This window comes from Papilio xuthus, unplaced genomic scaffold, assembly GCF_000836235.2.
Source record: "Papilio xuthus unplaced genomic scaffold, Pxut_1.1 DF828258.1, whole genome shotgun sequence".
Classification (NCBI taxonomy): domain Eukaryota; kingdom Metazoa; phylum Arthropoda; class Insecta; order Lepidoptera; family Papilionidae; genus Papilio; species Papilio xuthus.
The window spans coordinates 56,241-69,137 of NW_013530391.1; the positions used below are offsets into that span (position 1 = coordinate 56,241).

Here is a 12,897-nt window from a genome sequence, read left to right on the forward strand (position 1 = left end):
GCTAAGCTAAACTCATAGTATTATTATGTATACAAGTATATATGTACCAGTAAATTGATGAGTTCCACTTATCAAAATACGTGAAATAGTTGCAAGAGGCAGAGCGAGTGCATCAATGAACACGAATCAAAAGACCTCTCCACACTAATTAAATCGCACTCAACAATCGGTAGTGAGGCGGCGGTGTGGGGCTGCTCGAGTGGCTCTGTACAGCTGCTCTGTTCCCGGCTTCGCGAGGATAGTTCCAGTAGACTTCATCCACTGCATAGGATTAATTTGAGCTTGTGGCAAATTTAAACTATTATAAACATGTATGAAGTTAACACTGTACATTGTGTTTTTTGTAAGTTTTGTTGTAGAAAAATAAAATGAACTTCTTTAAGAATTTTAAAGGAACGGCATGTTTTTTTTCTCAACAAGTCACATGATCTAATTTATATTAGTTTGTGTATTTAATATGAACCCACTTGTTAAATCTTTCCAGCATTACAACGCGGACGCGAGCGCCGGCAGGGGGATGCGGAGGGCGCGGGCGCGGGCGCGGGGGTGTATTCTCACCTTTGCGACAAAATATCGCAGGTTCGTTATTTTCTCGCTCTATTTCACATTTATAACGAGCATGTCGTACGTGTGTATTGTTTTTGAATGACTTCAATCTGTTTCAATATAATTGTTTTGTCAAAATCAAGTAGCAATGTGATGGGATGACTTAATTTCATTGCAAACAAGTTCTTTATAAAATGAATAGATATATTGAAGAGCGAACAGCGTTACAAAAAGTACTAGGAAATATTTTTACAATGATCGGTAGAAATAATAATATTTATTTGTATAAGTATTTTTATAATAAATAATTAAATATAATACAATTCATATTGATGTTGATGTTTGCAGTTGCTTTTTTATTTTCAAACAGCAAACCTTTCTTTGAAAGCTCCATCTGTTGTTGACTAGCGGAAGGTGGTTAAACATGCAGAGTCGTGTAGAAGAGCATGAACTAATTTTTGAGAATAATAAAAACAAAGACAGATGTCGCTACTGGAAGTTAAACTTCAGTTTTGTTCTTTTTTCAAATACTTAAGTTACAATTTGCCTCAGGTCTGGTTTATGGGCAAATAAAAGACAGGATGAGGGCTAGAGACAGAATTTTAGACTGTGTGTCTATATGTATATCAAATTTATCCAAATCCGTTCAGCCGTTATGAAGATACCTCCAAACATCCATCCATCCATCCATCCAAACATTCGCATTTAGAATATTAGTAAGATATCTTACTAGTGTAAATGGATTAATGTCTTGATGGATGGATTTATAGATGTTTGTATGAAGGTATCTCCAGAACGGCTGAACGGATCTCCATGAAATTTGGCGTACATATAGAACGTAGTCTAGAAGAACACTTAGGCTACTAATTATGATTTTTTTAAATTCCACGCGGACGGAATTGCGGGCGACAGCTAGTTAAGAAATAAATCTTTGTTTCACGTCTCATTAGTTATGTAAAGTGGTAATAGTGAAAGAACTTGTGTTGTATTGGTACAAATCGTGCACTATAACATGACACCCGAGTAAAACGCGTCAGAGCGCTGTGGAACGTTTAAGATGAGTTTTTCCATTGTCCTGATAGCATGCCGGAGTAGTACAGACAACTACATACTTTTACATTCAACTGGAGGTGATGTAGGTGGAACAGAAGGAATATTTTTTTAATATAATAATATGAAATGAAAATTAAGTATATATGTAACCAAAGTCCGAAGAATAAGTTATTTATATTAGTTATCTAGAAATAATTTTTATTTTTATAATAATTCACTAAAAGCCATGACATGACATGATGATGTCTAGACATGTCCTGTGAGCGAGCACGCACGACAGTCTATCTCGCTCATCTACAGCTGACGCGTGACGTCACAACAGGTGGCACGCGACCGTTAGGACATCGGCACGCAGACTGTTTTAGTTCCTACGTATATTTTAAGCTACTGCACGTTTTACGTTTACAATGTATTGCATGATTTTAGTCTGTGACTGACAGATGGGATTAGAAGAGGGTCAAGTGTAATCTATTAAGTTTTTTAGATAGTCAGGTGTCTCGCATATTTACTGTTTATTAATATGTTAATTATCTTATTATTATTATTAAAAAAATACAGGAAATTCAGAAAGAATTTAGGTAGATTTATAATTTTATCTACATTATTTAATTTGAGGTAAATTTTGAAGAGTCCTTAATTTAAAACAGTGAGGTAGCGCGCTGCGAGACGGAGAGCGGTTCTTACTAAATTTTCCTCTTTTACGAATTCCTGGAATTCCCATTTACTTTGCGAAGCTCGTGCGTGTACGTGAATGTGAGGAATTATGAGAATTTAACATTTTATATATTTATAAGTGACATCATAGAGAAAAGCGGTCAAAGGTATCCGAAACTGACGACCTAACAGCCTCGATAAATGGACTGGCTATAAGACGTTGTATTTTGTGCCTATTTGATTTTTGCCATTTCGGCGCTGATGATAGAGCTTAGCGGTGATGTGGATTCTCACTAATAATATAGATAGAATTAATTGTTACGTAACATCAATAGACGCGTTTAAATCGTGTGTAAGAAAAAGCTGTAATTTCCATGTAATCGCCTATTCGTTTATAGAGATCAGACACACCTACACAAGATCTAGCGACCGCCCCGCGAATCTCTGGTGGCATGTTTTTGCCTCGTGTCATTCAATCCGCTCAATCTGTCCGAATTTGACATTTTCTATTGACACTTTCATTTTGCGACAAAACAATACCGTCTCAATACAAAAAGCAATCTTACACACGTCTTGACACTTATTCCTTTGAACTACAGTCTAAATTACCTTGGCTGAGTTCAATTTGCCGTGAGATCAACTTTAGGTGGCAAGAAAATTAATAAAAGCGCTCCGGCCGTCAAGTTGGCGAATAGAAAATTGATGAATGATGTTCAGTGATTTGTTGTTAAGGTCAAATTGCCCTTCAAAGTTGTAAAGATTTCGCCCGAATGCTTTACCTTAAGAAAAACTTAACTATACGAAGAATAATATATCGATAAAGATATTAAAAAGTACTAAGTACAATGTGATATATTTATGTACCTATAGTTTGTAATTCCTTCATTCATCATCATGACTTTCACAGTTTATTTGATATTTATTTAACATACCTAATGATATCCAAAGAGCATCGCGCATGTATTTCCCGCCACAATATTTTCACCTCTACTGAGTCTAGTGAGTCTCTGCAATATTAAGATGGTAACTTCATCGCAACGTCTCTTATGTATATTACCTTTGACTACATGTATTATTGATTAATAAATAGGAAGCTAATCTTATTTCTTATAAATTCATTGCAAGCAAAAAGTTTAAAAAGTTGTCAGATTTATTCCACATTTGTGTATAATATCGTTATCATATTATATGCCTGTGTGATATCGCTCTCCAAGAAAACGTAATCAAAAGTTTTCTGCAGACGAAAAGAGAACGTTGAAGAGTCGAAATGCAGTGAGAAAATTGTGAGGAAAAAAGTTAAAGAAAGCTGAATATAGGGCATGGCACTTCACGCCGCTTGTCTTTACCGAATTCTGGTGACCTGAAGAGCGCAGCTCGGGGCGGCTCGGGGAAGCTCGGGGCGGCTCGAGGGCGGCCGGCAGGCAGGGGGATGTTGTCAGCGGAGCCCCCAGCCCGCCTAGTCCGGCCCAGTGACGGTGCAGTCGCCGCTCGGAGCGGACGTGTGGCGCCTCTCGCGAATCGCTCGCACATCGCGATACGAAACTATCGAACGACGCAACGTATCTTTATGGCGGGAAGTTTGTGAATCTCGTGTGAATTCCGTTATATTTTGGTGTTGTGCTAATTATGGGACGCATCTGACCGCGGCCGAGGCGGACCGATTGGAACGTTTCTCTCCAGTGTAAGCTATTTATAATGATTTCTCACACTCTTACTGCTCGCTTTCTGTATAATGCCGGTCAAATAATATTTCTGTCTGTAGCTGATTATATTATTAGCAGCTCTGTTTAGCAAGTTCTAGTCATCATTATGATATTTGAAAGTTTAAGATATTTCCGCGATATGTAACAGAAATTGCGATCATCTTGTAAGAGTTATATTTGCGTTATATTGAACAGACAGATTCAGATGTTTTATTCGTTGTATATTTTTATAATTTTCTTTTACGATGGCATGTGTTTATGTATGTCGGTTGTCGGTTCCTTGCTAACCATGACACAATTTCAATGTAAATTCGGATGATTTTTGGGAACATTTCGGTCGTTGTATAATTCTCTAAGAATAGAGAATCGCGTCATCATCCAGATGGCTGATGAAGAACCTTGTCAAATTATGTTGTTCATAAATTAAATCATCCTAAATGTTAGACAGTTATCAATAACTTTATTCAGCAATTTTTCTTATGTTAAATATTTGTAACGCAATAATTTTTCTCTTTCTCCTGCAGAATAACCAACTGTGCCAAGTCTGACACATCTTGCGCGCGCTAAATGTTCCTCAACATTTTAACGGAAATTTTCATTTAACATATTATTGTTGTGTTGAACCGAAATAAACCTTTTTAATATTATGTTCAATAAAATAGAGATTTAATGTGAAAAAATCTTGATTTTGATTATTTTACATTTTTTAAAACAAAATTGATTTGAATTTAATGAAAACATTTCTTTTTGTATCAGAATTCATTTTTTTATTTTTTACTAAAATATATATTTTATTAGTGAATAAGTTTTTATTATGAAATACATAATTCAATAATTACTTTTGTTGTTTTTGTGTAGAATAGAATATCAGATAAATACCAAATCAGATCATAAAATATATAAAACATTTTTTTTTCCTTTTTTACAACATATTGTTATGTAAATTAGAAACTTAAAACAAAAATCTTTTCATAATTTTCAAATAAAATTTTATCAAACAAAATTAATACGCCTTCCGTAAAACATAAAGACGTTATCATCTGGGAAAGTTTGTTTTCTGAGTAACAAACATTGCGACAAAGTGGATCTACGAATAAGAACCTTATTTGAAACAACAACACGAAACGACTTCCCATTGATAAATATATACATACAAATAAATCAAAACAAGAACTAAAAACTATAATAACGAACATAATCCATTGAACGTCATCATTGCTGACGGATTGCTGGAGTAACTAAGAAAGGGACTAATTCGTTTTATTACATGCTTCAGCCAGTCTGTACGAGTCTACTTCTATCAATTATCAGTGGTTGAGCCCACAACAATAACATCTTGTTTCACGAATGGGTCGACTCGCCAGGTGCAACACCAGCACCACACAGGAGACAGGCCTCAAGTAGAAGTAATTCCGCGCTTCTGATGGGTGTGCTAATTATAATCTGTAGCCCGTAGTATTTATAGTTATAGGGAATATGGGGTTAATACGTGCTTGCTATTTGTCACCTTTTACTATAAAAAAAATAAAAATGCATGATGTGTATGCATTAAAAAAGGCGAGTTAGTCACAAAACGCCTACGAATCGCTCGCCTTGTATGCGAGTGTGGAGTCTTCCGTTGTACTAGATCGTTTTAAATACGTAACACTGAGCGTTTACTTCGAGCACCGATGTTTATTGGTTACAACAGAGCTAGGCACGCCGCCAGACCTAGGTCCGGTTCCTCTCAACTATTCCTTGTTATCTATAAACAAACACGTCCGCCTGTCTATAAATTGTTTAATCATATCTTAAAATTAGCCAAGACCTTGTTCTATTGACCAAGAAAACTTGCTTACATAAGAATATAATTTGAAAAATATTGCCAACAACTTCGTGAACCGTCAAAAGACTTGATATTATGAATTTTGTTATCACTTTGAAGAATAAATTGACGTAAATAAAAATAAACTTAGCAATAACAGAAAATTTAATCAGTTCTATTAGATGTTCAAAGGTTCGTGGACTTTGAAGGAAAAAAGTTTAATATAGTTAAGTTGTGAATAAGTTAATACTTGAGTCGCGCCGCTTGAAACTTCGCAGCGAGCTAACGTGGCCGCGGTACTTGCGGGAAACAGCGGGACATGACGATTTATTTTACATCTTATGACGTAGTGGTTACAGGACGTTGTAAGTCGTGGCTGCAGTAAAGTTATTGTTGAGTTATAGTCGTAAATTTTAAAAAGCAACTTTAGTATTGACGAAGTTTACATTTGTTGTGGTTATGTCAACTTACAGTACATTTAAATATAGAATAATTAAAATAAAAATGTATCAATAAGAAATGAACGTAAATCGAAGTAAGGAATTGTTAAACAGACTTAAGCAGTGCAGGTAGCTGGCGGCGCGGCGTTTGTTATAAGTTTGCATCACGAAGACAAAGATGGAAGTTCATAACAACGCCTCAACACGACTTATACAAACTTCAACAATCTTCCGATGGCTGCCAAATAATTATTGCATCGTACTTAATGTACACATTCTCTTACACAATTATTTTAATTTTTAATAACCTATACCTTTTATGGATTTCTGGAGAAAATCATCTGTTTAAAATTTCAAAAACTTTTTTTTTATAATTTTGTTGCGGAAATTTTTAATTAAACTATTTAAAATAAATTGCTTTCAGTTGTGTAGCAAATAAAATCACGTCGCAAACTGTACATCCTATGTTTGTAAAAGAAAGATTATATTATTCATAAGGCTGTCTCAACACGGACAATGCGGCGGCGCGCGTCTGCCGGCAAATGGAAGTGTCAGTCAGGCGACCGCGCGTAATGAGCTCGTGTGCGCGCGCCCTTACGTCGTAATTAGTACGATCGTGTGATTGCAATCGGACGGGGAATGAAGATAGCTTCGTTGATGAACCATTGCTGTGGGAAATGTTGTACCTGTGTGCAGAGGGAAGAGTGAAGTGCTCTGGTCGAACATTTATAAACACCTACATATTGTTACGTATGTTATTCTCTAAAATGCTTGAACGAGTTAATCATAAAATGCTTTGAAAAGTATTTCCATTATTATGAAATGATTAACCGTGGGTTTCTGAGATGAAAAACCCGTTTGAAACATATTGTTATCTTTTTTCTGTCAAAGACATGACGATATGTTATATACAGAGATTTTGGTCTCAAGAACCCACGGTGAATACAACAGGACAGTTTTGCGTAGCTTTTATTTTGTGTTACTAACGTAATACGGGATGGTATTTGCTATAAATAATGGGTGAAACGTTTCATGTTGTATATTTTTAAGGCGGCTATTTTATATAGTAAGAATATTACCTCGGCGTCAGGTTACTCTTCATGAAAAATGTGTGAAACAAGCAGTTTTCATTAAAGTGGAATGCCTGTAGTTGGGATGCGGGGGGCGGGGGGGATTGCGCCCCGGGGGGTGCTTGAGCGCAGAATGTTACGTTGACAAATTCGCTGCGCTTTCTTGCCGCCGTTGCGTTATATTTACTTGTCGTGTGGTAGCGGACGTACAACCAAAGTCTGAGACATACCTGACACCTTAAATAATATATAGTGCCACGTACTTAACATATCTAGATCAATCAAGAGGAACATTGTTTGCTTTGTATTTTAGCAACACGACTTTGCTAAGAATAATAGCGAAAGGAGGTTAGATATGTACACGCAAAGTTTAATGATAGACTTATATTAATAATGAATGTTATTTTAATTTTATATAAAGAAAATGTTATATATAAGCTGTAAGATCGTAGACAAGGTCACGCTCCGGGGAAAGTGTAAGGGATACGGAATATGACGTAGGCAGTTCCCGGGGGATTAGTGGACCCTCCAATTTGCATATATATTCATACCGCGTGTCTGTATCTTAAACAATTGCCTTACGTCAAGTATGTTACGTTTCCGCGTTGAAAATTACACAAATAAATTCTGCCAATGAAGCACCTACATAGTAATTCAATTTTAAAATAAAAAAAGATTAAAATTTAATCTACTCCATAGTTTTCGCTGTGCAACAATTAAAACAATAAACAAAGTAATCGTTAAGTAAATATCCTCTAGAGGGCAGGAGAGTGAGTCCTGCGGCGTGACGTCACGGGCTCCAGGCGGAGGAAGCACTTAGCAATGGTAACACACACAAGTTTTTGTTTCTCCTAGTTGAAGCGAAGTATAGTAGAAGATAATTCTGTTGTTTTGCGACCGAAGTTTTTTTGGTACATTAGTATATGTTGCTTCTGAATCAAACACAAATATTTGGTTTTCTTCGTAATAAAATGCTATTGTTAAATAAAGTACTAAATTTATTTGAATTTGATTTTTAATGTTGGTCATTTTGAAGTTAGAGAAAAGTATGAGATGACGTAGTTTTTAAAAATTGTTGCCGATTTAAAACCACAAAGAACATTGTCCAAATGATTTCAGATAAGAATCCTAACAACGTTGTTCCAAATCAAACGAAATGCTGCCAAAAATATTAATCTCGCTGAGGAGAAATTTCACAAAAGTGTCGCCGGATAAATAATTCCTGAAGAAAATGTTGAATTTATATTTTAATAACATTTCGTTTAGACAACTACGACCTACGATTTAAGTGGAAATTATTTTGCGAATTAATAATTTAGGTAAACAGATTTTTTTCCTGGAAAAGATGTAAGATTTGCCATTAAGTTTTATTTCATTTATGTCTTTTGAGTGGGATGATATATCATTTAATTATTCAGAATTTTTTTTTATTTAATTTAATATTTGTTGTTACCATGATTATTTCTTAACTAATGGTTGTCCGTCATTTCGTCTGCTCAGAATAATAATAATATTAAAAGGCATACTGACTGACAGTTACAATCATTCGCGAATAATGTTTTTTTTTCGATGTTACATCCAGTTAATCCAACTTTATTAATTGTATGAACATAGATAGATTGACTAACGCAAGCTTAATGTTTGTGTGATGTGATGAATATTCCTTGTCACAATATGACTATTATTACGAGTATTAGAATATTAACAATTTGTTAAAAGTGTGAGAGAATTAACAATGTGTTATGTTGTGCATCAATATGGAAGTTGTGACGTCACAGTAAGGATGAACCGCTCCGACAGTGAGCAGCAGACATAGAGCAGTGCAGTCTGCAGTACCAACTCTGATTGCACTCGGGAACAAACTTTACTTATTCCACGAGCCAAAGAGCTAAAGTTTTCGGTTTGCTTATTGATTTCTCACGTCGTTACCAACTGCTTCAAGTGAAATTGCTTAAAACTATTTAATGAAAGAACTTATCACCTTCGTTTGTTTTTTCTTGATTTTTGCAAGCGCCAAGTTCCGCATACATATTTGAGTATGTAGACTGGTTTCATGGAGATATACATCTTATCAAATACGCATAATAGATGGATATTTGTTAGCAGGTATTTCCGGAACGGCTCGAAGTATCTTCATGAAATTTGGTATAGATATATAGGTAGAACATAGCCTGGAAGAACACATAGCTTACTAATTTTTTATTGACAAGCGGACGGTGTCGCGAACGACAGCTAGTAAATTATAAATGTAATAAACAACGCATTGTATTAGCAAATATAAATACGATTAAGTGACATTGAATTGTTCTTAATGAATAGTAATTGTCTTAATTGATTACACGTCATCTATTTATTACCAAATTAAATTTTTCAATAAGATTGTAAACTAATTGGTACAAAATAGTTAATTTAATGCAGAGATGTAGCAAATGTACGAGTATAACATGTCGTGTCAACTGCATGCAGCAAGCGGTCGCGCCGCGGGGTAGTGACGTGGGGTAGTGACGCGGGGGATCATTACGGTGCGCTCGGGAATTTGAAATATAAATATTTCGTTGATATTCTTCGAGTGAATTCCGAAGAGGCTCGTTGCGGCTGCGATGTAGGTCAGCCTGAGAGTGGGCTAGCTATTCATATACTAGTCATAATATGGAGCCTAACTGTCCGCGGATTTTAGACCTTATTAAATATATTTGTATACATTTATCACTGATGGTCTATTTGTATAACTATTAGAAGAATAATTGGTATCATAGAGAGACAAGCAAACAACACATTTTTTGCAGTTCTGTTTCTTCAAGATCTACCTACCATAGTAACTATACAGTTCTAATAATAGCATTTTTATAGTACTCTTCTATCTCAAAGTTAGAATCAAGTAAATATCATTCGTATATAATACGCTCGCTGTCACTCGAGCCCCACCCTATCAAAGCAGTTATTATGCATTCGTACGGGGCGTTTCCATCACATGTAGAGGCAAGATGTCTTTAACACGCAGAAGAGAAGCGTCATTGCCGTACCGTTTACGCGGCTAGGTATCGACTCACCTCTTTATAAATACAGAGCGAATGGCTCTTGCTTTATTACGTACGGAAAAGCTTTGAGAGATATGAACTTTGATTAATATTCTTCAAGATATTTGGAATGCACATTGCATATGCAATAAAATATGGAAAGATATATTAAATACAAATATATTATATTCTACAAGTGATAATCTTTTCTGTTACTTAAACGATATTTATTTATCGCTGGTAAGTAATTAAGCTCAATAAAGTCTATTTATATGCGGGAAAAGCTGACAGAGAATGTGTTGTTGCTATGCTATTATATCATTGTATGACTAACATATAGTTGTAGGTTGATGTGTATTATGTATAATGACGTCATTGTCGTATGATCCGTCGTTCATTCAGGTTAGCTGGCGTTTATTTCTGCGCTATGAGATCACCGCCGCCTTGGATATGTCCCGGTCTCGTCGCTCCGCAGCGCTTCGGCAGCGCGAAGCACGAATCTAATTTAAACGGATTTATAGCAGAACATTACTGACTTGTGCAGTTTCCGTAGTGATGTCATTTGAACTGTGATGTTCTTTGTGAGTTGTTTGAATGAGTAGTGATTGTTGGCACAACATCTTGATGATATTGTACCTGTTGATATTATTGTCTATGACAGAACTAGCACGAAGAGGATCTCCTGCAAAATTCAAGTAAATTGCAAGAAAGTATTTAGAAATTTATGTGTACAACTTTACAAGTGTTGGGTGGGAATAAATCCACACATCTGTTAGAAGAATAATTGTTTTATATTTTACTTCTAACTAAAATTATAAATGCGAATGTTTGACTGCATGGACCTCGCTGAAATTTGGCATAGATGTAAAACATAGTATGGAAAACACATACCAATTAAGCTTTTTTTTTCCGAGGACGGACTCGCGGGCGAAAGTTAGTAGCTAAACATAAATAAAAAATATTATGTTGCACTTTATGACATAAGTGAGAGCTCTGTTCACGAGTCACGATCCATTCATGCTACTTCAACTTGTCAACCGTAGCCGAGCTACGGCGTAGACGATATAACTTGCTAGCACGTAGCGTATGGCACAAGGCGTAGCGGCTGCCAATTGTGACATTTAGTGCCATTAAGTGGCACAATTCCTGTGCGATATCTCAGTGCAATGGGATGAATTATAGTGACATGTAGAAATCATGAAATAACTTAACTATTTTAACTAAATTCCTACATTTACGTAAATAACGTATAATTTCTCATTTATTTTTTGTTGAATAACGCAAATACAGATCAAGGTCAATTAAATTGTATTAAATGGAGAATATGAAAATAAAATGTTTAATGTCTAGTTAACTCTTCGTAAACTTGACTTAAGTTTTAAAAATCTATTTTATTTTGTGACCTTATTTATTAACTGTTAATTAATCGTAATTGTAAGGTCATCGCAGGTTTCAGTAAAATGGGTCAGTTTTAGATTATGATGGAATATGCAAACATGCCTGGCTGCTGGCCAATCCCACGAGATCTGATATTCAATCCCTTATAACAATTTTTAGCTGCGCCGAACTAAATGTATGCTAAAACATCTGTGAGTTATGTTTACGTTATTCAAATATACTAAAGACTTGGTCAGACGGCGTCATACATTAATTATATAATACTGTAGAGCGAAGATGAAAAAAAAAGTTGGAATAATACTATGATTATGAAACGTAATAATATTTGAATACTAATTATGTAAGAAATATGTATGAAAAGGGAAGAGAGATAATATAATATATAATATAATACTTCACTTAGAAAATGATTTAAAAAAAAACTTTTCATACTTTTAACATGCTTTTTCACATAACTTATAGAGTACGAATATCTAATATATGCATTAATGAACAACAAACAATTTCATAACTAATTAAACATTCACAATAAATAAACTTCTACAATAAGATGTGCTCTTGTCGTTGTCGGTACATGAAACAATAAAACTTTAACGCCATAGTTTGTGAGGAAGCAGGTCGTAAACTGTCTCAACCTTGACTCAGTACACTATAAACCCAGTCAGAGTACGATCCTACCTAAATTAGTTACGACCAGCGCTGGTCGCAGTGACGGTAACACGATGGTGTAAATAATACGCCGCGACGGTCACTTCACTTGGCGACGCGCCAAATAACGCTGCTGAACGATGGTCACGCTCAAGTGATAAGCGACAGCGTTTAGCATTATATATTTATTTATTTATTTCAAATGACACTTGATTAGTTGTACTTCGTCCATGTTACTTTAATATTTTATATTTTAAAATGTTTTGAGACTGTGTTACAAATATGTCGATAACATAATTAGAAATACTCTTTATTTACGTTATAATTTATTTTATGTATAATTCAAGTTTATTTTTAACTTAAGATGTTTTCTGTTGAGTGATGTCATAATTTAGAAGTTATAGCAAATTCATGCTGCTTTTAAGATAAATGTGCTTTTTAGTGCTTCGTAAAATAGTTTTATTGAATAATATAAAACGTTCGTTTTATGCTAAAAGTTGTTGTAGCGTTTTATTTTCATACTTTCTCTATATGAAACTAGTTTTAACACGTCCATTATAAACC

The 12,897-nt window shown here is 35.0% G+C and overlaps 1 protein-coding gene across 6 annotated transcripts in view; it reads left to right on the forward strand.

Annotated features, from left to right (window-relative positions):
• The first annotated feature begins 3,607 nt into the window (after positions 1-3,607).
• Positions 3,608-12,897, forward strand: part of nrm (neuromusculin) — a 297,635-nt gene continuing 288,345 nt past the window's right edge. The window contains exon 1 of one of the 6 annotated variants that reach the window (XM_013306246.1): positions 3,608-3,934. The gene's annotated coding sequence lies outside the window, so the exon portion shown is untranslated. The remainder of the gene's footprint in view (positions 3,935-12,897) is intronic. The other 5 variants (XM_013306247.1, XM_013306248.1, XM_013306251.1 and 2 more) reach the window with 5 other exon arrangements.